Source organism: Chelonoidis abingdonii, chromosome 5, assembly GCF_003597395.2.
Source record: "Chelonoidis abingdonii isolate Lonesome George chromosome 5, CheloAbing_2.0, whole genome shotgun sequence".
Taxonomy (NCBI): domain Eukaryota; kingdom Metazoa; phylum Chordata; order Testudines; family Testudinidae; genus Chelonoidis; species Chelonoidis abingdonii.
Genome location: NC_133773.1, coordinates 22,823,138 through 22,849,922, shown reverse-complemented (window position 1 = coordinate 22,849,922; position 26,785 = coordinate 22,823,138). Strand labels below are relative to the sequence as shown.

The window sequence follows — 26,785 nt, the reverse complement described above, 5'->3', positions numbered from 1 at the left end:
TAATCTGGATTCGAGAGTTACCTGAATGAATTCAGCTGCTGAAGTGTTCTGCAAGGACATGGCTTCCACTGTCCAATGTATGAAAAACAAGATTTCCCTTGTTCCTACACAGGGAACCGTGAGTCCTCAGAAGTTTGATTCACTCCCAACCCCCTTAAACTTGCAGGGTTTCCTTAACTCCATTTCCCTGTACTTTATGCACTGCAAGATAAAATATAAACACTAACTAAACAGGATCAGATTCTTAGCTGGTATAATCTTGCCTAGTCCCTTGATTTCAATGGAGCTATGCCAATTTGAACCAGTTTATAATCTATCCCATAGATGTACTGTTACAATAATGGTGAAACAGAAGAGTAGCATGGAAAGTAAGGGATCTCAATCAAATATGTGATTGTACAGAAGAAAGAAGTAAACAGTGCTTTAGTTTAATTACTAATAGACTCTCAAAATTTTAAAATTAAGTTTTACTGTTTTAGCAAACCTATGTTAATACCATTACTCTCACGAGTGACACATTATCATAGAGTACAGCAATATGCAGAGTCTAGTAACCATCAGGGCCCCATTGCAGTAGCCACAGTACAAATGAATATAAGATGTAAGGTGAAATTCTGGCTTCATCTGAGTCAGCGGGAGTTCTTCCACTGACTTCAGCATGGCCAAGATTTCTTCCATGGGTCTTTTTCCTGAAGGTTTCACAACCTATGTACTGAAAACAATTCTAGAGATCAGGACAAATATAGGCCAATATTTTCAAACTTGAGTACCTATAGACTAGGTACTTTCAATCTAGATTTAGTCCCATCCGAGGTGCTACGTTCCCACCTACAATTTTCACTTAAGTCAAAAGAGACTGCAGCACCTCCAAGAAAAAAATCAGGCCACCTACTTACTTTAGGAATTGAAGTTTAAAAATGCTGTTCTTGGGTCTTGGTAATCGAAGCCAGCTCTCTATTAGATATGTGAAATGACAACACACTTGGGCATGGTTATTCAATGGTAATTAATAATGATAATGGTAGTATTTCCTGAAGAAAGGCCCAGGAGTTGGGTACCAGAAACTGTTTTGAAGCTTAAGGATGAAGATTTTTGGAAGAAGTTGCCAGAAATATTACACGTCTATCCACAATATGCCTAGTTATTTCTCCCTAACATTATCAGTCCTTAATTTTCATAAGTACTAGTGTTATCAATCTGAAGCTATTACAGAAGGATTTTTGCCCAACTGTAAGCACAAGACACTATTACATTTGCAAGTCAATTGGCAAACTTAATATTTTATTACATTTTTATATCACAAATAGTCTAGAAAAAACATATAATTTAAAGGGGCATGAGACCAGTAGGCCAGAAATGTAACACCCTTAAAATGGTGCATTCTTGGAAATGTTTTCTTATTTAAAATGGTTTCTTAGCATATCTTTCAATAAATCCTTCTATCTACTATCAAATCACTGCACATGTGCACAGTTTTCTTTGCACACACTTCAAGTGCATCCATGCTTTTCCTCCTCACTCTACCCCTCTAAGATTTTAGCAGAAAGGATTTAACAGTGTCATTTTAAATTTTTCAGATACCCATACTCACTTAAGCACAACCTTGGCAGCTCTTACTGGCAATGACTGAATTAACGTGCTAAAGTCATATTTTATTTAAAAAACATATTTTTGACAGGAGTCGGTACGTTCAATAAACCATTGTTATGAAGCAGTAGAATCCAATGATCCACAAGAGCTGCTGAAACTGCATTTGAGACCTAGACATAATATTCTGCTAAGCATTTAAACCTAGAGATTGATTGTATATCTATACAGTTTTCCCTTGATCTCCGTCACTCGACTGAGCTATGCTTTCCAGGGAAAAATGCTGAAACTGCAGTAAAGGCCTGAATTACTTATGGATTTAGTGAGAGATTAACCCAGCTTTGCAATAATGACAGTAGTTTCTGAAAAGCACATGGAGGTCATTACTGGTTTTAATGACATATTATTTATTACATTCAAGACACTGACAAAGAGCGATTTTGATGAATAAAGTACTTCTACACGTAAAATCTGTTGTGAATTGTAAGCCATACGTGGCTCTTCAAAAGAAACAAAATCTCCCCCAGCCCCCAAGTGAACACAGGCACTGCATCCCCTTCAGTTACACTAGGAAGGATTTGTAACAAGCTCACTCACCAAAAGCTAGGCATGGAGTTACTATAAAGCTATTGTATCGGTGGAAATGTAAAACAAATTCCATCTGCAGTTTCCACTGTTTTTAATAGGGATTTGCTATGTGGAAACACTGCAGCATCAGTTAAGGATAGTGCTATATTAAATAATACTGTCCACAAGGATGAAACGATTTCAAATGTTTCTCTTTGCAGAGGCAGGCAGCCAGGATAGAACTAGCGAGGCAGAGAGCTTGGACCTGTGGGCAGAAGGATGCTAAGGAGTCATTGCCTGGATATCATATATTTAGCAGCTTAAGTTGTTCAGGACGCTGAGGTAAAGGAGCTCCAGATATGTGCATACTGCCCACCAAGGAATGAAGGAAGCAGCAGAGAATGAAATACAGAGTGTGTATGAAAGTAAAGGGTTGCAACTAGGGCTATCACGCGATAAAAAAAATTAATCGCACTGTTAAACAACAGAATACAATTGATTTTAAATATTTTTGTATGTTTATGACATTTTCAAATATATCAATTTGAATTACAACAAAATACAAAGTGTACAGTGCTCATTTTATATTTATTTTTTATCACAAATATTTGCACTGTAAAAAACAAAAGAAATAGTATATTTCAATTACCTCATACAAGCATGTTGGTGCAATCTCTTTATCATGAAAGCTGAACTTACAAATGCAGAATTATGTACAAAAACAACTACATTCAAAAATAAAACAATTAAAACTTTAGAGCCTTCAAGTCCACTCCGTCCTACTTCCTGTTCAGCCAATCACTCAGACAAACAAGGTCGGTTACAATTTGCAGGGGATAATGCTGCCTGCTTCTTGTTTACAATGTTACCTGAAAGTGAGACCATTATGTGCCAGATGCACTAAAGATTCACATGTCCCTTCATGCTTCAACCACCATTCTAGAGGACATGCTTCCATGCTGATGATGGGTTCTGCCTGATAATGATCTAAAGCAGTGCGGACCAGTGAATATTCATTTTCATCACCTGAGTCGATGCCACCAAGAAAAGGTTGATTTTCTTTTTTGGTGGTTTGGGTTCTACAGTTTCCACATCGGAGTGTTGCTCTTTTAAGACTTCTGCGAGCACGATCCACACCTCGTTCCTCTCAGATTTTGAAAGGCACTTCAGATTCTTAAACCTTGAGTCGAATGCTGTAGCTATTTTTAGAAATCTCACATCAGTAACTTCTTTGCATTTTGTCAAATCTGCTGTGAAAGTATTCTTAAAACCAACGTGTGCTGGATCATCATTTGAGATTGCTATAACATGAAATAATGCAGAATGCGGGTAAAACACATCAAGAGACATACAATTCTCCCCCAAGGAGTACAGTCACAAACTTAATTGACGCATTACTTTTTTAACGAGCATCATCAGCACGTCATCTGGAATGGTGGCTGAGGCATGGAAAGGGCATACAAATGTTTAGCATACCTGGCATGTAAATACCTTGCAACGCCAGCTACAAAAGTGCCATGTGAATGCCTGTTCTCATTTTCAGGTGACATTGTAATTAAGAAGTAGGCAGTATCTCTTGACAGTGTAAACAAATTTGTTTGTCTCAGTGATTGGCTGAACAAGAAGTAGGACTGAATGGACTTGTAGGCTCTAAAGTTTTATACTGTTTTGTTTTTGAGTGCAGTTATGTAACCAAAAAGATCTGCATTTGTAAATCACAATTTCACAATAAAGAGAATGCACTTCAGTACGTGTATGAAGTGAATTGAAAAATACTATTTCTTATATCATTTTTACAGTGCATATATTTGTAATAAAAATAACAAAGTGAGCATTGTACACTTTGTATTCTGTGTTGTAACTGAAATAAATATTGAAAATGTAGGAAAACATCCACAAACATTTAATACATTTCAACTGGTATTCTATGGTTATAAGTGCGATCAATTGTGATTAATTTTTTTGAGTTAATCGAGTGAGTTAACTGATTAATTGACAGCATGGCACATCATTGATTTGAGCTTGATGCATCATTTTAGTGGTATATGGAGAGTGACTGGTGAGAATATAGGGAAGGGAGATAAAGTTTTGAAGTCCATTGGCCGATCATCCTTAGGTAGATTTCTTTCCATTTATAACAAGATATAGCTAGGAAGATCAGCACAGTGTAGTACAGCGTCTTGGAATTATATGATCTCATCTCTCTATTCCTGAACAAATTACCATCACCAGTAGTGAGAAATGCCTTTCACACTCTTCCAGGAAACTATCTATTTCTACTGGGCCTGCACCTCGTCAATATTGGATCAGGCCAGGTAAAGGCTACTCAGAAGAGAGAACTTAATGGGCAAAGACACCAGTGTGAGCACATCACACCTAGGTACCATGTAACTCCACTGGCTCCCCAACTGATTCTATGTGTTGGGCAAAAAATGTCACCTTACGCAAAGGCCTTCCCACAATGATATGACAGGTGATGGATGATCTGGCACTCATTATGATAGCCAAAAATAATAATCACCATTCAATTATATCTATTAACTAATGGAAGCAATCCAGTCAGCCAAGAGAAAAATCCATTACAAAGTGTCATATTGCACATTTCTAGCGCTTAGACACCACAAGATGGGTGATTTATTGATGCCTAGATAACAGCATAACACCTGCTCTGCTATAGTTAAGTTTAAGACCAGCTTTCTGTTTAAAGCTCAACTCTTTTAAATGCTCTAAAATCCTCAGTTACTCAGACTGTCTTGAAATTTGGTATGCCTCACTAAGGCACAGGATTCGGTTACTGATTTGGGGCCATTTGACCAACGGGTTCCTGAGATACAAATACCTCAGAAACAGCTTTTCTTAAAGTTTTTTGCAACAATTTGGGGCACGCAGAGATCAAACGCGTGCTGAGATTATCACACCAGGTTACCAAATACCTGAGAAAAAGAACAGGAGTACTTGTGGCACCTTAGAAACTAACAAATTTATTTCAGCATGAGCTTTCGTGAGCTACAGCTCACTTCCTCAGATGCACAGAATGGAACACACAGACAGGAGATATTTATACATACAGAGAACATGAAAAGATGGAAGTTTGCATACCAACAGGAAGACTCTAATCAATTGAGATGAGCTATCATCAGCAAGAGGAAAAAAAAACTGTTGAAGATTAGACTCTTCCTGTTGGCATGCGTACTTCCACCTTTTCATGTTCTCTGTATGTATAAATATCTCCTGTCTGTGTGTTCCATTGTAGGCATCTGAAGAAGTGAGCTGTAGCTCACGAAAGCTCATGCTGAAATAAATGTGTTAGTCTCTAAGGTGCCACAAGTACTCCTGTTTTTTTTGCAGATACAGACTAACATGTCAAATATCTGAGACTCACCACTGCAGACTGCATGTCACCCACTAGCCCTTTGTGGAGGGGATTACACTGTGTGATTACCCCAATAGTTTGGTTCTCCAGTTGGGTGCATCACAGTTCTGAGGCTCATAGGCCACACAGGTTATACTGCACATATGGAGAAAAAGAGAGAGGCTGCAGGGACTGAAAGCTTGCTATGAATACTTCGGAGGGACATCAAACCTGAGTATCACCCAGATACTGCGAGTTCAAACCCAACCCTAGACAGAAGACTCAAATAACAGGAGGCACCTTGCTAAAACCTGCCTCTGTCAAAGATTTGGGTTTTTTTTTAATTATGTTAGGGGAAATGTAACCTGAGTAAAGGAGAATGTTCACACGGTACTAAAACTATTTTTAAAAAGACAATAAATTCCCCATGCAAATGCTCCCTAGGAGGAGAGGGCAACTCGAGTTGCAAGGGTAGGTAGGAATGTGGGAGAAGGGTTTATGGTGCAGCAAGGTGAGAGATGGTATGGGGAAGGAAATAAGAGAGGTGTGTGAGTAAGAGGGGTTGCAGGGTGAGATGACAGAGGCTAGCTGGAGTGGAAGGAGAGGGACACTGGGAGAAAACAGGGGCACCTGTCAGCCCCACATTTCCCTCCTGGGTGCTTACTGGGATCCAGGAGCTCCCAGCTCCTGTAGAGCAGTCTGATCTCCCCCACAACAGTGCCTCCCTCAGGATCTAACGGACTTTCCCTTCTGGGGGTATGAGCCTCTTTCCCTCCCCCCCTTATGTGTGGCAGAATCTGATCCCCTTCATGTGAGCTGAGAGGCTCTGGTCCCCTCACTTCCTCATCAAAAGGAGAAAGTTGTATACGTACCTTCAAATTCCAGTCTGCTTCATTTCAGTACAGAATTGTGTAGGGAATGTCAATAGTGGGACCCTGGAGTCTTCCTGTCCTAGGTACTGTCAGTAGTTAGGCAGGATATGAGAGCACTGTGTGGTGTTAATGAAGGATAAAGGAAAGTACAGCATTAAGTGGTATCCTGTATGCAAGTGTAAAGGGGTTGCAAAAGGCTGTGAAATAGATATTAAATTTTACAAGTGTGATATTCTATCGAGAGAGAGCAGGCTTAATTTTTAAGCATAAGGCAGGTGCATTACGGTGAAGAGGCAGAGTGTGTGTTGTGTTTGTTTTGGGGCATCACTCCAAGAGGGAAGGGTTATGGTTAGTAGATGTTAACCTTAACTCTATATTTCCTGGGTTTCAGAACACTGAGTTTTGCAGGACTCAGCATTCGGAAAGGGCACGAGCAATCAGCAAGCAACCTGAACTCTGCATGAACAAAGCTTTTTCTGCTATTTAATAAACAGATACAGACTGTGATCCTGCAGTCACACTGACCTTCACTAGAAGCATTCAGTGAGTAAGGGCTGCAGGACTGGGCCAAAAGAGAGTTATTTTGTTTATAACAGCTACTGACCTGGGAAATCCAGAAAACATCTGAGCAGAGTATTCTGCTTAATTTACTTTGATAAGCAGAGATTAACCCTCAGGAAATAAAAATAATAAATTCAAGGATTCTTTCCTCCTCTGCCCCATGTAATTGTTATCATTGTCATAGACTCATTAAATCCCACTGGTAAAGGTCTAAACAATTATAGGTTTGATGAGTCTGGGATAATAAAATGTCTCTTTAAGCATAAACTTTCCTGCATAAAAATAGCTTATTACTGGCAAAGAAAGAAAAGATGAAACACACGCACGCACACACACACACCCGTTAATACTTCCACTGTACAACAGAAACACAACTAAAATTGACATGACACCGCTACAATATGAGAGTACAAACCAAAAAACAAAATTCGAGTTTCAAAGGGATGCATCACCCAGGAAACACTTTCTTGTACTCAACACTATAGTTTATTTTGGCTAAGATTTTCATTCCAATATGGAAGTGCATTTTTTTGCTCTCAAATCATGGCAAGTGATTTCACAAGAATGTAGTAACACACTGTTAGAGTAGGATCAGCCCATTCTATGTAAAAACATGTCCCTTGAATAGTGCATTGTACAGTATTGTGCCGAACTGGTGTTGAAAATAAGTAATCGCACAAGGAAACATTCTTATGATCACGCTGAACGCGTGAATATTCCCTTTTTCACCCTTCCCCCTTAGGGAAAATATCACCTTCAAAATTTACTAGGTATCTTATTCTACATCATGCTTCCTGATCAGGCATAGTTGAGAGGTATGTCACTTGTTTGACATTTCACCTCCAAGACTGCAGCACTGAAAGTTACAGTTCAACTTCTCTGCAGATTTCTCTGCCACCAAACAATCCCATGATTTATTTCTATGCTCAGCTACTACCCAGGTTACAGCCATTAAAAGTGAGCAACTCATCTGTATTATTCTGCGCCACGACTCATCTATAAATTAAGAAATGTCCTTTCCATTGCACAAATGAAGTGCAGCACCAATACCAATGCGAACATTTCTCCTGTATCCTTATATTAGGTGTCAATGGTGTTATCCAACAACTACAAACCATACTCGACAGGGACCCCATTTCCTCAATCCCCTCTTCTTGCCTTCAGACAACCTCCCAACCTTTCCAAGATCATCATCAGAAGGAAACTCCCCACAGACCAGGACATCAATTCAAAGTGGCACCATATCCTGCCATAACAGATGCAAAACCTGCAGACATATCTTCACTACTACGATGATCAGCACCCCGCAGAAGCATCACTCTCCTTCTAGAGGTTGAACAGGGCATTGTTGGGAACCTTGCCTCTAGCATTCTGCACAATAGCCAGCCAGCTATCACTGCTATCCAGCCTGCTGCACTCTCCATACAGGGGAACTTAAACGTGACTCCAAAGGAAAAACATTAGATTTGTACCCTCTTCTTGATGCATCAGTGACAAAGATTTTTTTTAAAGGTTATTTTCTGTATTCAACAACAAAGGTAAGAGCTGGTTTTGCTGGTGGAGGTCTAAGCTAACAGACCACGTTGTTCTTAGCTCTTTGTGAAAAGGGGCCGCGATATTGAAACTTTACCAAAAACAGCTTTTCTTCAAAGTGTTCCTCTGAGGAACATGAGTTAAGTAAGCATCAAAAACAAAACCAAATCCTCAGCTGATGTAAACTGGAACCACATGGGCTTCAGTGGGGCTAGGCCAATTTACACCCGCAGAGGATCTGGTCCAAAAACCTAAATAAATATTACTTCCTTTCTCAGAGTTCACTCATTGGATATTTCCAATACAAGCCTCTAATTCTCCAGACGTTCATAAACTCTACACTATGCTTTTTTTTAGACCTCAATGTCTCATGTAAAAAACAACCAGGAAAACAAGCAAGCAAACAAACAAAATTCAAAAAACATTTTAAGAAATCCTCAGCAACTTAAATCATTCTAATGTGATGGGGGAAAATCTGGTATTGGTTTCCAACAGGGAAATCTTCCTTGTACTTAAAATGGGGAATGCTGGATAATACTGAATTAGAGGGTAAAATCCTGGTGCCCATTCAAGTCAATAAAAGTTTTGCCAATGACTTTAGTGGAGCCAAGATTTCATCCAAAGTTTGTAAGCAAACCTCATTTACCCTCAGCTCTAGTCCCCTAGTGCCCAGTCCTTGGGCATGATTTTGAATTGCCTTGCATTCAGGTAATGCAAAATTGGTATAAATAACCACCAAACTAGGATGACTGTTTGACACCACGTGCACGCGGCACATTTATAAATGACTGCAAAGGTGCAGGGCAGTGGAGAATCAGCCCCCCCCGGTTTAAGAAAATAAATCATCTTTGCTTTTTACAAAGGGGCACAGCCTGCCACCACCTTTCCACAGTTAAAATGATGGACAGTACCAATTTCAAAATTTGAGCAAGAATGGTTCTATTATAAAATGTCACAGTTCTACAGTGTTACTGCACATGTAAGATTGTCCTTGCTCCTTGGGTGAGTCATAAATCCCGAACAGAAAAAAGTATACAGCACAATTAAGTAGTTTCCTTAACATGTTGTCTCGAAGACTGACATGTATCAAAATTTTCTCCAATAACCAAACATTCATGCAAAAAAGAGATTCTGTTGGAGCTATGAACCCTTCACCCTCAATATGTGAAAAGAAATCTAAGGTGTGCAGTGTGGTGGTGACGTATGAATACTACATTTCTTTTTGGATATACCACACTATGGCAGCATTGGTTAAAAATATAAACCAACAATTTTTTTTTTATTTCTTGCTATGTACAGCAGATAGTTTAATTCTTCAAGCACATACATTGATTTCCAAGATTTTTGTAGTCTCTGAACTGGAACCTTTGAAACATAGCTACTCAAACACAGGAGCAAAAAGTGCACCCTGCACCAGGCAAGACTATATGCTTGTGATGCACGTTCCTCACACCTCCAAATGTAAGTAATTATTCAAGGATGATGCTCCAAACCCAAGGGTGGCTCCAGGCCCCAGCACGCCAAGAGCGTGCTTGGGGCAGCAAGCCGCGGGGGACGCTCTGCCGGTGCCGCGAGGGTGGCAGGCAGGTAGGCTGCCCTCAGAGGCTTGCCTGCTGAGGGTCCGCTGGTCCCGTGGCTTCGGCGGACCTCCCGCAGGTCCGCCAAAGCCGCGGGACCAGCGGACCGTCCCCGGGCAAGACGCGGAAGGCTGCCTGCCTGCCTGCCGTGCTCGGGGCGGCAAAATTCCTAGAGCCGCCCCTGTCCAAACCCATCTGTTTCCTCACCCATCCCGCTGCACAAATGGAGCTATGAATCCACCATGCAAGACTGCACTGCACTACAGATCCTGCTGTGTCCAGGATTCTCTGCACTCACAGATGAGGGCAGCATTTCCTGCACAATGAATCTCAATCCATCTGTGGATCCCAGAAAATGAATATTGGCTGTAGACCACTGTAAGCGAAAGAGAGACAAAGCTGTTCCATCTTCTCCATTGCTCTTTCTATCAGGCAGTTCATTCCAATAGCAGCATCAGCACCACACACAATCAACAGGGCCTCTATATCCCAGTTTACCCAGCATTTCTGAACACCTTAAATATGACTCACACACTGGCACAGGCACATTTCCATTATCTCCATTAAAATGTTATCTGAAGCCTTCATATTGTCCCATATGATTTGAGGATAAATTGCCTCAATACATGTTATTACCCTTGGACACATGAATGGTGGTGATTAATAAATATAATGGCATTGGGGGGGGGGGAGGAGGACTGTTTGACACCACGTGCACGCGCACATTTATAAATGACTGCAAAGGTGCAAGGGCAGTGGAGAATCACCCCCCCGTTTAAGAAAAAAATCATCTTTGCTTTTTACAAAGGGGACAAGCCGCCACCACCTTTCCAAGTAAAATGATGGGACAGTACCAATTTCAAAATTTTGAAGCAAGAATGGTTCTATTATAAAATGTCACAGTTCATACAGTGTTACTGCACATGTAAGATTGTCCTTGCTCTTGGGTGAGTATAAATTCCCGAACAGAAAAAAGTATATCAGCACTAATTAAGTAGTTTCCTAACGTTGTCTCGAAAGACGGAATGTATCAAAATTTTCTCCAATAACCAAACATTCATGCAAAAAAGAGAGTCTGTTGGAGCTATGAAACCCTTCACCACCTCAAATACTGTGAAAAGAAATCTAAGGTGTGCAGTGGTGGTGGTTGAGTATGAATACTAGCATTCTTTTGGATATACCACACTAGCAGGCATTGGTTAAAAATATAAACCAACAATTTTTTATTTTCTTGCTAATGTACAGCAAGTATTTAATTCTTCAAGGCACATACATGATTCCAAGATTTTTAGTCTCTGAACTGGAACCCTTTGAAACATAGCTACTCAAACACAGAGACAAAAAGGGCACCCTGCACCAGAGCAAGACTAATATGCTTGTGATGAACGTGCCCACACACCATCCAAGTAAGTAAATTTTCAAGGATGAGCTCCAAACCAGGTGGCTCCAGGCCCCAGCACGCCAAGAGCGGCTGGGGGCAGCAAGCCGCGGGGGACGCTCTGCGGTGCCGCGAGGTGTGGCAGCAGGTAGGCTGCCTCAGAGGCTTGCTGCTGAGGGTCCGCTGGTCCCGTGGCTTTCGGCGACCTCCCGCAGGTCCGCCAAAGCCGCGGGACCAGCGGACCGTCCCGGCAAGACGCCGGAAGCTGCCTGCCTGCCTGCCGTGCTCGGGGCGCAAAATTCTAGAGCCGCCCCTGTCCAAACCCATCTGTTTCCTCACCCATCCGCTGCACAAATGGAGCTATGAATCCACCATGCAAGACTGCACTGCACTACAGATCTGCTGTGGCCAGATTCTCTGCACTCACAGATGAGGGCAGCATTTCGGCACAATGAACTCATCCATCGTGTGATCCAGAAAATGAATATTGGCTGTAGACCACTTAAGCGAAAGAGAGACAAAGCTGTTCCACTTCTCCATTGCTCTTTCTATCAGGCAGTTCATTCCAATAGCAGCATCAGCACCACACACAATCAACAGGGCCTCTATATCCCAGTTTAAACCAGCATTTCTGAAACTCCTTAAATATGACTCACACACTGGCACAGGCACATTTCCATTATCTCCAATTAAAATGTTATCTGAAGCCTCATATTGTCCCATATGATTTAAGGATAAATTGCCTTCAATACATTTTATTACCGTTGAACACATGAATGGGGTGATTAATAATATAATGGCATGGGGGGGGGGGGCTGACAGTATCAGCATGCCATTCTATGTATACATGACACACCATGTCCAGTTCATCATCAAGAATTCACCTAGCATTTTTACAGTTAACCTACAATGAAACCGGTTAATAATGGCAAAGAGTTTGCATGACTCTTCTTGCTTTAACAGTGGCTGTAAAATACAGTGTGGATTAACAGAGGAAATGGTTTTGTTTTTGTAGGACTGAGACTTTAGGGGCCACCAGGACTGAACACTGTTACAAAGTGACATGAGCACCGGTCAGTGTCACTATACAAGTTTTAATCTGACACAGAATGTTTTGGTTTTAAAACTGCACCACTAGAGGCTAGGCGGGAAAAACATGTTGACTGATAATCACACACTCACCCAAATCTCACTCTCTCTAGAACAGCTGAAGTAGATGGAGAGGGTGCCACAACTAGAGGAAGAACCTACAGAAAAAGGCACAGAGAGCAGAGTGGGAGAATGACACAATGGGAACATCAAGACTGGAATTGTTTGTGAATTGAAGTATCCTTCTCTTGTCAGTAGAAGGCCTGATTCTGCTCTATTCAAGTGAACAGAAGTTTGAATTTATGTCCACTGTGAACACGAACCAGGCCAGCAGGACAGGGTTAAATGTTTTATTTAACACAGGTAAAACACACACAGTATTGGACTAACACAGAGTTGTGTTTGCTTGCTTGTTTACATGTGTAACATTAGTGCAATGTATTGCGATTCTATTTTAAAATGTGTCTTAATATGTTAACATATTGTAGAATGTAAATACAGTCCTTTATTCATATAAGAATGTTGGCCCCCCATAATGGAAGTGATCAAGTACATCACTCATATTAAAAAAAATAAATCACAGTAACCTAGGCTCATTCCTGCCTGCAAACTGGACAAAAGGGAAATTAATGAAGGGTGCTCAGAACACGTACACCCATGGTCCCCAACTTTTTGTGGCAACATATGGTGTTGGATTAACAGGCAATGGCCTTCTTATAAAGCGCAAACTTTTGTTACGTGTCCAACAGGGAAATCGAAACAGTTATCATTGTGTATGTGAAGTTTAATATATTAATCTAAATGATCACTCTGAATGCAGCACAGAGAAGACGCGCGAAAAAAGCAATAAATAAAATACCATATAATTAACTAGTGAATACTATGCTGTTGTTATTCAATTGCATGTATATTTAATATAGATGATGACTCCAGTATACCAAGTTATAGATCCATTTGCGTGAAGTAGTACAGATAATACTGAAGTGACATATAGGGCACAATCACAACTATGGATCTAATTTTTTAAGTGCTCATAAATCCGTTTTTACATGTCATGTCCAACAAAGCCGAATATTCTGAAACAGTAAAATTACCACACAAGTCAGGGTGAGTGTATTAAATGCATCTAGCCTTTGAGCGACAGCCTAACAGCAGTAAATAGAAGATGATTTTAAAATCATCACTACAAAATGCTTACTTAAAAGGCAAGCAAATGAAGCAGCTTTTACTACCATTGGAGAAAACTGCCAAATGAATCTAATAAAGGAAGTGGATGTGATGGCAACACATGATTATACCGCAGGATACAAAGCCGGGTCTTGAAACAGCAAAGGCTTATGCACATACTTAACTTCATGCTCTGCGAACAGCCCGTTTGACTTCAAACTACTTATAGGATGAAATCCTGGCCACATTAAAGTCAATAGGAGTTTTGCAACTTAAGTTTAAGCACTTGCACTGTACTGTCCCTCCACATGAGTATGTTCAGATATATTTTTCAATATCTACAGATAAGTATATTTTAACACAAGTTTCAGAGAAACATATTTTGTGTGCACCACTCACTGCCTGCACCTGAATTACCTTGCAGTGGTACTTATTTATTTACTGCAATTTATAAAACATAAAAAACATCCATAGTTCTGATCCTGCAACAGACTCCACGCTGGCAGGCTGTTCCACCCATGCAAAGCCCCAATCACATCAATAGTTTCTATACATGTGTAAGGAGTTGCTCAAATGGAGTGAACTGCAGCACTGGGACTTGTGTTTGTAGTTAACAATAATCTGCAAAACAAATCAACCAACCAAAAAACAAACAAACCAAAGACACTTTTTTCCACAATAAAGCCAGTTCTGAAGCCTGTACTAAGACAAAATCCCCACTGATGCCCATGGGATGTTCACCTAAGTATGGACTAAATAAGAACTTCTGGAATGGTCCAATAGAATTTACACAAAGCCCTTTCTATATCACAGAGTTTTGAGTGTGGATAATAAAATCCTTGTGCAAAAAAGTTTTCAAACACATTTACAAGTTTTAAAATTTTGTGTTCCACAAAAAAAATCATAGCAAGAGAAAAAAAATACATTACTTTACAAACAGTACCTTCCCCTTACGCAGTACCTGTTCAATCTCATAACACACAAGGTAGATATTATTTTACCAAATGGATAAACTGAGGCTCAGAAAGGCGAGGTGACTTGCACAAGAGTGGCAGAGTTAGAAACAGAAGCTCAAGTTATCAATCCCTAGTCTCTTTTCCCTTGTAGTGGGGAACAAGGACATAGGATATTCTACTGCAAATACATATCACTTCACATAAAGAATGCCAGCCAAGACCAAAGTACCATCAGATTTCTAGCATTGCTTATCCACCACACTACAATGAACTCTGGGGGAAAATCACCTCTGCTGAACAAAGCCTTATGCAGGGCATTAAGTAAGAGTTGGGGAGGCTGAATTCACCCCCAAACCTATAGGCAGGCCTTGGAGTGTAATGCACTCCCTCCTCAGCTTCTACTGTGACCTGTAGACTAGAATATCAGAGTTTCCACTCCACACCCCTTCTACTCGATATTACGAACCCTATGTCTGCATAGTCTTTGAACTCATGGTTCTTCTTCCAGATCACCTCCAAACTACCATAGTCAGGATCTGCACCATGCAGGGGAATTCAGGTCCTTTGACACTCTACACAGCCTTACCATAAGGTGTATCAAGAGGGCCTTAAACAGGCGCTTTGTGTACCACACAGGGATTCCATCTTGTGGGCCCCATACTCATGCAGGTTCCCCTAGGAACAGTGGCCAAGTTGAACTGCACAACTGATCCCAAACATAAGGTAAGGACCCAATTCTCCTACTACTGAAACCAGCGAAGATTTTCCAAATTCCTATTGGCTTCAATGGGAGCAGGCCAGCGTGTCCATGTTCTCACTACCTACCCTTGCAGGGCCACCTACTTTTGGAATTGTACAAACCATCTGGAGACCCAGCACAGTGTGAGAGTTGACACAGGCACCTTGTAGCACCACAATAGGCCCTCTTGGAGGATGTTCCAGCACCTGAGGCCTTGCTCTGGTGTATAATGACTGAATCAAGCCTCCTGGCATTTTGATATCTTAAAAAAATATTAAAAAGTGTGTCAGGCTACTGACTTCTGTCCAACAGCATCATTTAAGAACAAGAGTAAAAGCAACTCCTATGCAAATGATGTATATGTATTATTATCCATTATCATCATGAGCATACTTCTATCTACATAATTGCAAATCCTGCCGCTCTTTAATTTTAATTGCATTTTGCTACAGAGTCCCAGTCACATATACCATAAGGAGTTGTAAAGAGGATGGAAAGCTTCCAAAATGACTAGGTGCAATGTCTTTGCTGTTTAAATATTTTCAGGGCATTAATATTTCACTTTTATATAAACTTTAACTGATTTTGCAACATGTTCTTTCCCCCTCCCCTTTTAAAGTTCGAGCAAGAGGGACTATTTGAAGTAGCTGGTAAACCTTCCTAGTCTCTTTCCCCTTATGCCTCTCAGGAGTTAACACTTCAAATGCAATATAAACCAGAAGGACAAACATGTCTAGCATAGAATCAGCTCTTAAAGGGAGGATTTTTTCAGGTTTCCCTTCTAGACACATTCAGCTGCGAAAATGTTTACAAGGGAAATTAGTGGAAAAAAGTGATTACTTTCTCCACTGTGGCTTCCAGGAACAAGCTGAAGGGAGGGAGAGAGCTGCGAAGTGTGGATGATGTCTGTGGCCTCTGAGCAGCTTCACTTCTCCACCAGAAAGGAAAACTGTTCTCAACTCCTCCGCGAGACAACTCCCAGCACCTTTCCTTTCCTCAGGGAAAGCCAAAGCGCTTACAGTTAGGGAAAAGGACATGAGGATGTACACACCGATTAGCAACCTTATAAAAAGATAAAAGAGGTAAGGCCAGAACCTCAGCAAGTGAAAACTGCATAATTCCATTGAAGTCAATGGAGTTACACAGATTTAAACCAGCTGAGGATCTGGCCAAATGATTTCACCCTACAAAGTACTTCCCATATAACTTCAATATTCATAAAGAAAGACACAACACTGCCATTATACTTTCTGAAGGTACACACACACATGCACAGAACCAGTATAATGTTGGCACAATTAACAGACTGCATTACAAAACCCAGTATGTAGTAATCTGACAAATCACTTCCAGTTTTCAAAAGACCACTAATAGGTAAACTTTTGACAAAGGAACCGCCTCTCTGCTAGATTTCGACTTTCATATTGATACGCTGGAGTGTTATAAAGTTAAGTAATAATTATACATAAATAAATAATGGACAAGTGACTTTTCCCTCTCCACTTCCTTCATTCTAAAAAGTGACAGATGTTTTGGCTCAAACTTTCCAAAAAAGCTCTCTTGGATATTTATGATGATAAACATATTAAAGATTGTGAAGTTCTCAGATACTGTGGTAATGGGAGTCATGTACGTACCTTAGATATATAATTTGGTACATTTAGATACAAAGCCCTTTTCAATAAAGCGTGCAGGATATGCTATTGATGCTGGAGTCTTCCGTACTTGGGGGTGTTGCTACATTCCCACACATATTATGAATGTTACCTGACTGCAGAAATGTAGGAAGTACAAAATTCTGAAGATGTATTTTGCCATACATTTGCATACATGATAATAATCAAACTACACTGTATATGTGCTGAAGCAGATCTTATAGATTGGTAGATTATTCAGTTTCTTCATCCGAATAAATTTTTGTAAAGACTCACAAAATGCACACAGAACAGAGATTTTAATGTAGATGTTTTTGCAAATTCTTTCCTCCCCCTTTTTTTTAAAAAAAATCAGGATTTCCCTGCATATATTATGCTGCCTTCCTATCTCCCTGTAGTCCTATTTCTCGTAGCCTAAACTCAGATTTTATTACAAAATCACTAGCCTATACAGGACAGATCATGGTGTTGGTAAAGGCAATGGCCTTCTGTATAAAGCATAAGCATTTTGTTACTGTCCAACAGGGAAATCAAACTACAGTTGTCATAGTGTATGTGAGTTTATATTATCTAAATGATACACTCTGACATGCAGCACAGAGAAGGCCAGCGAAAAAGCTATAAAGAAAAATACCTATAAATTTAACTAGTGAATAACTATGCTGTTGTTTATTCAATTGCATGTATATTATATAGATGTAACTTCCATTATCCCAGAGTTATAGATCCATGCTGAAGTATACGGATATACACGAAGTGACATAAGTGCAAATCACACTATGGATACTACTTTAAGTGCTCATAAATGCTGTATTTTACATGTCATGTCACAAAGCCAATATTCTGAAACAGCTAAAATTCACCACACAAGTCAGGTTGAGTGTATTAACATAGCATCTTAGCCTTAAGCCACAGCCAACAATAAATAGAAGATGATTTTAAAATCATCACTACAAAATGCTTACTTAAAAGGCAAGCAAATGAAGCAGCTTTTACTACCATTGGAGAAAACTGCCAAATGAATCCAATAAAGGAAGTGGATGTGATGGCAACACATGATTATACCGCGAGATGCAAAGCTGGGTCTTGAAACAGCAAAGACTTACGCGCATACTTAACTACATGCTCTGCGAACAGCCCCTTTGACTTCAAACTACTTATAGCAGTGGTCCCCAACCTTTTTGTGGCAAGTAGCACATTCATGTTTACAGAAGACTCCGGCAGGCACCAGCAATCACTCACATACAGGGCCAGCTCCAGGCACCAGTGGAACAAGCACATGTCTGGGGCAGCACATGCTACGGGGCGGCATTCCGTCCATTCTGCAGAGTCAGAGTGGGATTTTTTTTTATTTTTTTGTTTTTTGGCACCAGTTCTGGGCAGTGCAGAGAGAAGCTGGGAGGACAGAGAACACTGGCGCCCACATCATGCAGCCCCGGAGTACTCTGTCCCCAGCGGGCGCAGGGCCCGGCTTCTCTCCCCTGTTGGGCAGTAGGTGGGCCTCGCGCCTGCCAGGGACAGAGAACACTGGCACCCACAGCCCTGGAGTTCTCTGTCCCCGGCAGGCACGGGGCTGCAGCTTCTCTCCAGCTTAAGCCGTGGCCCTGCACCTGCCTGGGACCGAGAACACCAGCGCCACCAGTCTGCAGTCCAGGAGAAGCCAGAGAGAAGTCGCAGCCCTGTGCCTGCCAGGGACCGAGAACACCGGCGCCTGCAGCCCTGGAGTTCTCTGTCCCCGGCCCCTGCTGGGCACTAGGAGGGTGCACATAAATGCCCCGGCGAGCGCCATTGCGCCCACGGGCACCACGTTGGGGACCACTGTTCTAAAGGAAAGCATGAGATTTTCACAAGCCCCTTGCATCATTAGCAACATCCTCATTTCTTCCATCCTGTGAGGCATCGCATGTGATTCAGAAAGGGACAGGTAGCATCCTTCAGCTCATGACTGGAAGGTGAGCCACCTAGAAATGCCACACGTCATCATCTGATGCCACCACAACCTCCCCATTCAAATCTCTCCTAACAACCCCTTCTTCTTGCAACCCCCAGCTGAATGAACATTTCGAAAAAAGAAGACGGAATGAAAAGCCATACTTGGAGCCTTACTCTCCTCTCATGCACACACCAGGGAGAATAACTCCACTGACACCAGTGGGAATTCTGTCAGCGCCAGAGAAAAATCAGTGTCCTCTGGATTTCCCAAAGCCTCCTGTCCAGTCTAGATCTCCCTTTGTGTTAGGACACTCTTCAGGTCAAAGCCATGCTGAATTTTCAGGTCTTGTGCCACGCGGAGCACACTGTCAGTGCAAAATAAACAATTCCTAGCAATGTCACCGTCTCTCTCCCTCTCCTCAGAGCCTCCTCCATAAATGCCACATGCCCTTGCTGCCCCTCTCTGGTGCGGGTGGCTAGGTGTTGGGTGTTTGCGAATGCCTAGTGAGGGAGCAGCAGCCCAGGGGGAAAGAAGAGGTGACATGTGGCATTATTGGCAAGTCCATGGCGCCCACATTTTGCAAGCCGCCTCCCCCGGCTGCAGGCGTCCCGAGTCCCCTTTAAGTGCTGCAAAGCTGAGAGCGAGCAGAGCCTGCCTCCTTCTCCCTCGCTGCCAACCCACAGGAGCCCTTGAGCCAAGCCTCCTCCTCCCCTCCCCGCCACAAAGCGACTTGTCCTCTCCCTAATCCCAGCCGCCGCTGCCGACTTGCTGGAGCGAAGCTCAGGCAAATCCCCGGAATCGGCAGGAACGCCCGGCATGGGCAACGCGGATCTACCCCCGCGCCTCCTGCCGCCGTACACCGGGGCCCGGACCGGCCCAAGCTGCCCTCCTCCAGCTCCCAAGCAGCTGGCCCTGGATCTATCTGCAGGAGCCGGAGAGGAGAGGAAAGGAGCAATGCCCCGCTTCTCCTCCCTCTGCAGTCCCCCACCCCGGCAACACCCTCATGCAACTCCCCCCTCCCAAAATGCAACCGCAGCCCGCACAGCCCGGGGGCAGAGACAGGCCACCTCCCATGTCAAAAGCCCAGCAGCAGCCCCAAGGCCTGGGCTGGCTCCCCCTGCACCGTGTGGCACCTGCCAGGCGAATCCCAGCCCCGGGGCATGGAGCACAGCAACCCGCAGAGGCGTGAGCGGGGCAGGAAGGGTATTTACTACCTGGCTGGGCTGCTGCTCTCCTCCAGCGCACTGGGAGCTTGGGTCTGGTGGGGAGCAGGGGGTGGCAGGGCTGAGTCTCTGCCTTGCCTCCCGCCTCCCACCTCCTCTTCTGCTTGCTGGTTTTCCTCTATGCCCCTGACTCCCACCCCTTGGCTGAGGGCTAATAATCCTCCTGGAGCCAGCACCGCTCCTCTGCGAGCGCCGCCGCTTCCCAGGCAGGCATGTTGTTGCTGTGTGAGCCGCAGAGGACGGATTGGCAGCCGGCGGGGTGTGTGTGTGTGCGCGGGGGAAGGCGAGGAGCAGGGGAGGGATCGGGGGAGGTGCTTCCCAGCGCGTCGGTGTGTGTTGCTACCTCCCTTCTGCAGCGCCCGGTGCCACCCCGGCTGCCAAGGGGCGGCAGGGAGCGACGAGGGCGCCGCAGCCCCAGGAGTCGATTGACAGGGAGGATTTAGGCAACCTCGCCTGGCTAGGCTCGGAGTCAGCAGGGAGGCAAAGAGGGGAATGTTTATTTCCAAGTCTCCTTTGCAGCCAGGCGCACACCCAGAGGACCAGGACCCAAGGCGGCACCCAGCCAGGATTTAGCGCCAAGCCCATGTGTGTCCATTCACCCACTGCCAAAGGTGACCAGATGTCTGGATTTTATAGGGACAGTCACGATTTTGGGGTCTTTTTTTTAATATAGGCTCCTATTGCCCTCCACCTGCATCCTGATTTTTCACATTTTGCTGTCTGGTCACCCTACCGCTGCCTGAAAAGTCGTTTTGATGCACTGTAGTGTAGCCAGCGGCTTCCACTGCCCCCATTCCCACCCCCTTTTTAGGTATTTATGGGTGTTTGTGATTGATTCTGCAGTTAATAGGGTACAAGCCAGGCACCTGCTCCTCATTCACCCACCCCACAGAGTGCTGTTTTTAAAAGCTGGGCTGCCACACACAGAAGCTTAGCTAGTAAGAGGAATGGAAAGTCAGGTCTGGGTGCTGGCGTAACTCTCCTGAAGTCAACTATCAGAGGGGTAGCTGTGTTAATCTGGATCTGTAAAAAGCAACAATGAGGCCTGTGGCACCTTAAAGCCTAACAGATATATTGGAACTTAAGCTTTTGTGGGTGAACACTCACTTTGTCAGATGCATGTCAAGCCAGTTAGGGTGGATTTACACGTCTGGAGGAGCTGAAGTTGGAATACAGGTGTGGGGGGTTTTTTCAAAGGGAAGCTAGAGTGGTTAGCATGTCACCTGCTAAAGGGGATTTTTTTTTTCCCCAATTTTGTTTCTTACTAAGAGGGATGGGTGAGCCCTGTCCCGCATACCTGACTCCCATGAGTCATGCTTATACTCACATATAGCACTCCATTGATTCTAACAGGGGAGTGGTTTTCAACCTTTTTTCATTTGCAGACCCTTAAAAAATTTCAAACAGTGATACAGGCTCCTTCACAAATCTTAGGCTGTGGATTCAGGGGTCTGCAACCCACAGGTGGTTGAAAACCACTGTAATAAGAAAACCTCACACGAGCACAAGAATAAGGAGGACTTGCATGAGTAAGGGTTTGCAGAGCTAGCCTATGGCCCTGATCCTGCAGAAAAATAAGAAGAGCCCTGCAAATCCACAGGTAGCTGCTTTATATCTGCATACCCATGGATCATTTTTGTGGAGAGCAGCTCTGATACGGATACATATTTTCCTGTAGCACAGACTCACCAGTGGAGGGACCTAGACTCCTATGCTAAGAGCCAAGTAGGCAGCTGTGGGGAGTAGCAGCACACCTTCCACATACCCTAGGTGAGGGGCCCAAGCAGCCCCTGGCCCATGTTCCTGTCCCCCACATCCTCCCACCCAGGGCAGGTGGAGGTCCACACTGTGATTCCTCACAGCTGCCCACACAGCTCTTACTGTGGCCGGGCTGAGGCTCTGAGGCACCTCCTCCTCCCCCAAGCCAGCATGGCATCGCGGACCCTTCACTTGCCCTCAGCCGGGTGGGGAGCCTGGGGGGGCAGGGACATGGCCAGGGGCTGCTCTCAGCCCCTCACCCACCATGGGCAGGTGGGGGGGTTGCCACAGCTCCCCACCCAGCTTGTATCATGGTCAGGCTGTAGCTCCAAGGCCCCCCTCCCCCCGGTCTGGGGGTGGGGAGACGAAGAGGGAAAGGAGGAAGGGTTCACCCCTCTGAAAAGTGGATGGGCGAGGCCCCCAACCTGCTCCGGCATCACTGGTTACTGCTGCGCATCCTGCAAATCCTCAGATATCTGTAGTCTTAAGTGAAGATTTGCAAGATTTAGCACACAAGTATTATCAAGTGCATGTGTAACAAATTGATTTAGATAAAAAGACCAGATGTCTAGACAAGCAGGTTCCACATATGTAATTGTTTCTTAACATAGCTAGTTTATTCATTCATGCTTATTCCCATGCACTGTATTCTAAGGGATATAATGAACTTAAGGGTTCTTTCAGGTTATGTCTTTCTGCTGTCTTGTTTCTACTGCTCTTTTGCCTTTTCTGGTGGTGCTGAATAATACATCTGAAGTAGATAATGAATTCTGCAGTAAATCTTACAGGAAAGGTTGGAGCACATTGTACAGGATGTGTAGTAATGGAACTTGGAATGTGAGGATAGAGGTAGAAGTAGTTTAGAAATCCCTCCTCCATCATCATAAGGTTGAAAAACCTTCGCTGACATTTCCTCAACAGAAACAGTTTGAAGTAAAATTACATTTTCTCGCAAGTCACCAGTTGCAAACAAGGACATACAGTACCCAGATATTTTTAGTGGGAATCAAGTCCCAATTCAGGAAAGCATTCAACATGTGTTTAAAGTTAGCCACATGCTTAAGTGCTCTGATAAATCAGCCCCCAAGTAAGGATTATCAGTTATTTCCTACACTGTCTCCCTGTCCTCATTCTGCTTTACATTTAAGTAAAAAGATTCTAAAAGCCTCCCAGGTGTTAACCTTACCTTTCTGGCACTTTGCTGTAAATTCACTTGTCTGCTGTCCTGAAAGATGAGCACCTGTTGTTAAGCAGCACCCTCAGACATTCTTGAAGAAGATGCTTCCATGCGCAGGCTCTGATTCAGTGTGGTGAGACAGGCAGACCAACAACAGCAAGCAGCAAAGGTTGGACACAATAATGGCAGCTTTACAAACTATTAATCATGTTTTTCGTGAACGAAAGAAACCCCAGTCGTAATATGATTAAACATCAAGCAGCCTTCACTTTAAAGTAAGTTAGCTGGCTGAAAACCAACTGGGTAGGTGCAGGAAAGCAGCAGGACATGCAAGTTCTGGACACCCACATAAATATTTAACCCAGTTCTCCTCTCATCAATTTTGCAATGATGTGACTGGAGAATCAGGCCAATCAAGTTCTTTCACAGGTATACATACATCTTAAGAAAAAATTCTCCATTCAAGGTATTAAAATTCACAAAGAAGAAACCAATTCTCACTAACAAACTGAGAAAGATGTTTTGTAAGTTTTTTAATAAAATTGGCATTTCCAATTCTCCTACATCTTCTTTCCAGTTGGTGCTTCTCGTCTCATCACTTCTTTTGTCTCTTTCATCCACTTCTAACGCTGTGCCTTACTTCACACCACACTTTATGGTAGCTGCCTCTCCACTAATATGCAGAATGGTTACCTACCCTACAGGTATTGTGGCTCCTTAAGATGTTCTGCCAGCCTTGCAAATCTCAGAAATTGGAACATTCCTAACGCAGGAGGTAGATGCTGCCTGTGAGCGGGTGGTGTGTGCTTTGATGTTTGGAGAGAGAGGCTTGCTAACTAGTTGATGGCAAGTGGAAATACATTGTGTGATTCACTTGGAGATTCTCTGTGACAAAATGGTTTGGCCTTTAGATGGGTAGAAATGGCTACAAAAAGGTGAGGAGACAACCAGACAGGGTTGGTGATATCAAGGCAATATAAAGAGCTCTGGACACATCCAGTGTATGCAGTTTCTTCTCTCTCTCTTTGAGGGCAGCTCTAGGAAGATGCATGGTGAGGTAATTGGTTCAGGTGGAAGTGAGAGATCACCTTTTCTTTGCTTGTAACCATTTTTGACTTTATCCCTCACACTTGAATTCACTTAAAATCCTCTTTTCGTGTTAAACTTGTTTGACTTCTAATCTAAATTAGGGCTGTTGCACGATTAATCGCACTGTTAAACAATACAGAATACCATTTATTTAAATATTTTTGGATGTTTTCTACATTTTCAAATGTATTGATTTTAATTACAACACAGAATACAAAGTGTACAGTGATCACTTTATTTTTAATACAAATATTTTCACTGTAAAAAACAAAAATAGTATATTTCAATTCACCTCATACAAGTATTGTAGTGCAATCTCTATCATGAAAGTTGAACGTACAAATGTCAAATTGTGTACAAAAAAACTGCATTCAAAAATAAAACAGTGTAAAACTTTAGAGCCTACAAGTCCAGTCAGTATACTTCAGCCAATCGCTCAGACAAACAAGTTTGGTTACATTTGCAGGAGATAATGGTGCCCACTTCTTGTTTACAATGTCACCTGAAAGTGAGAACAGGCTCTTTTAAGACTTCTGAAAGCATGATCCACACCTCGTCCCTCTCAGATTTTCGAGGGCACTTCAGATTCTTAAACCTTGGGTTGAGTGCTGTAGCTATTTTTAGAAATCTCACATTGGTACCTTCTTTGCGTTTTGTCAAATCTGCAGTGACAGTGTTCATAAATCAAACAACATGTGCTGGGTCATCATCAGAGACAGCTAGAACATGAAATATATGGCAGCATATGGGTAAAAGAGCAGGGACATACAATTCTCCCCCAAGGAGTTCAGTCACAAACTTTAATTAATGCACTATTTTTTTTAACGAACATCATCAGCATGGAAGCATGTCCTCCTGAATGGTGGCTGAAGCATGAAGGGGCATATGAATGTTTAGCATATCTGGCACGTAAATACCTTGCAATGCCAACTACAAAAGTGCCATATGAGCGCCTATTCTCACTTTCAGGTGACATTGTAAATAAGAAGCAAGCAGCATTATCTCCTGCAAATGTAACCAAATTTGTTTGTCTTAGCAACTGGCTGACCAAGAAGTAGGACTGAGTGGACGTGGAGGCTCTAAAGTTTTACATTGTTTTGTTTTTGAGTAGTTATGTAACAAAAAAAATTGACATTTGTAACTTACATTTTCACAATAAAGGGATTGTGCTACAGTACTTGTATGAGGTGAATTGAAAAATATTTTTTGTCTATTGTTTTTACAGTGCAGATATAAATAATATAAAGTGAGCAGTGTATACTTTGTATTCTCTGTTTCAGAGTGAGGAAATAGTAGGAGTAGAAGCCTCTTCTTGAGAAAGGACATCACCTGTCCTGGTTAGGAAGTCATACTTGGCCAGTAAAGCTGCCAGTTCATAGAATCATAGGGTTGGAAGGGACCTCAAGAGGTCATCTAATCCAACCCCCTGCTCAAAGCAGGGCCAATCCCCAGACAGAATTTTACCCCAGTTCCCTAAATGGCCTCCTCAAGGATTGAACTCACAACCCTGGGTTTAGTAGGCCAATGCTCAAACCACTGAGATAGCCATTTCCCCCCACCCCCATTAGCCACACATAGTTGTAGGAAGACAGTGGCGTATGATTTTCTGCCAAACACGTTGAGCTATTTGGAGTTCATGTCCTTAGGGATTCTCCTACTCAAATCTCTCTTGTACCACCAACACAACTAAGGATCCTGCACTGCATGAGGGTAGAAGTATTCAAATCCCATTGGAGGTAATTGGTACTTCTTTTCTACTCATTCTGCCACGCATGTTATCATGGTCAGCATCCACCAAAGGACCTTAGCTGAGTCAAGCATCGGTTATTTATGGGAAGGGCAATCCTTGTTGAATTTTTCTGATATGATTGACATATCTATCTCCAGAGTCTTGTCAATCCTCAAAAGCATTTGAAGTCACTAAATAGCTGGTACTGGTGCAGAGGATCCAGTATCATCAGGAGATGAAGATGAACCGTCCTTTGGTGATGACACAGAGTGTTGGGTCTTGTTCATTATTTATACTATCATAGTGCCTTGGAGCCCCACTTGTGCTAGCCACTGAACAAACAGAACAAAAAGACAGCCACTGCCACAAAACATTTACAGCCTGCTCTACCCTTGTGTCCAGTTCCTCCAGGTACTCCAGCATTGGTGGTCTGGCCACAGACACTGGCCAGAGGGAGAGGGACCTCTTCCTCTTCCGTGAATCAGGTGGAGACCAGCTTCTCAAAACATGAAATGGTGGACTCCAGGAACCCCAACAGAGCAATGGTGAGTATTCCGTAGGAGCATGGTTGCCTCATAGTTATGGGCCAGTTCAGTGCCAGTCCTGATTTGCTGGTGGTGGTGGAGCCCTGCAGGGGAAGCTGGCTACTGACTTTCAATAGAGAATCCTCTCCTCTGAGGATGGGGAGAACGTATGCATCCATGACAGTGAGGAGAAGCAAACCTCATCTAGGAGTGGCACCAAAGATTCCTTAGGTCTGTACAGGTACAGTACATACTTCAGCACCAAAGACTGAGCTGAGGGGAGACCCAGGACATCCTCTGTGGTAGGCACTGACACCGA

At 43.0% G+C, this 26,785-nt stretch overlaps 1 protein-coding gene across 3 annotated transcripts in view; it reads right to left on the bottom strand.

Moving 5' to 3' along the window:
• The window catches only part of CCSER1 (coiled-coil serine rich protein 1), a 1,157,679-nt gene extending 1,137,417 nt beyond the window's left edge, over positions 1 to 20,262 (bottom strand). For all 3 annotated transcript variants that reach the window (XM_075066155.1, XM_075066156.1, XM_075066157.1), the window contains exon 1: positions 20,181 to 20,262. The gene's annotated coding sequence lies outside the window, so the exon portion shown is untranslated. The remainder of the gene's footprint in view (positions 1 to 20,180) is intronic.
• Positions 20,263 to 26,785: the final 6,523 nt, after the last annotated feature.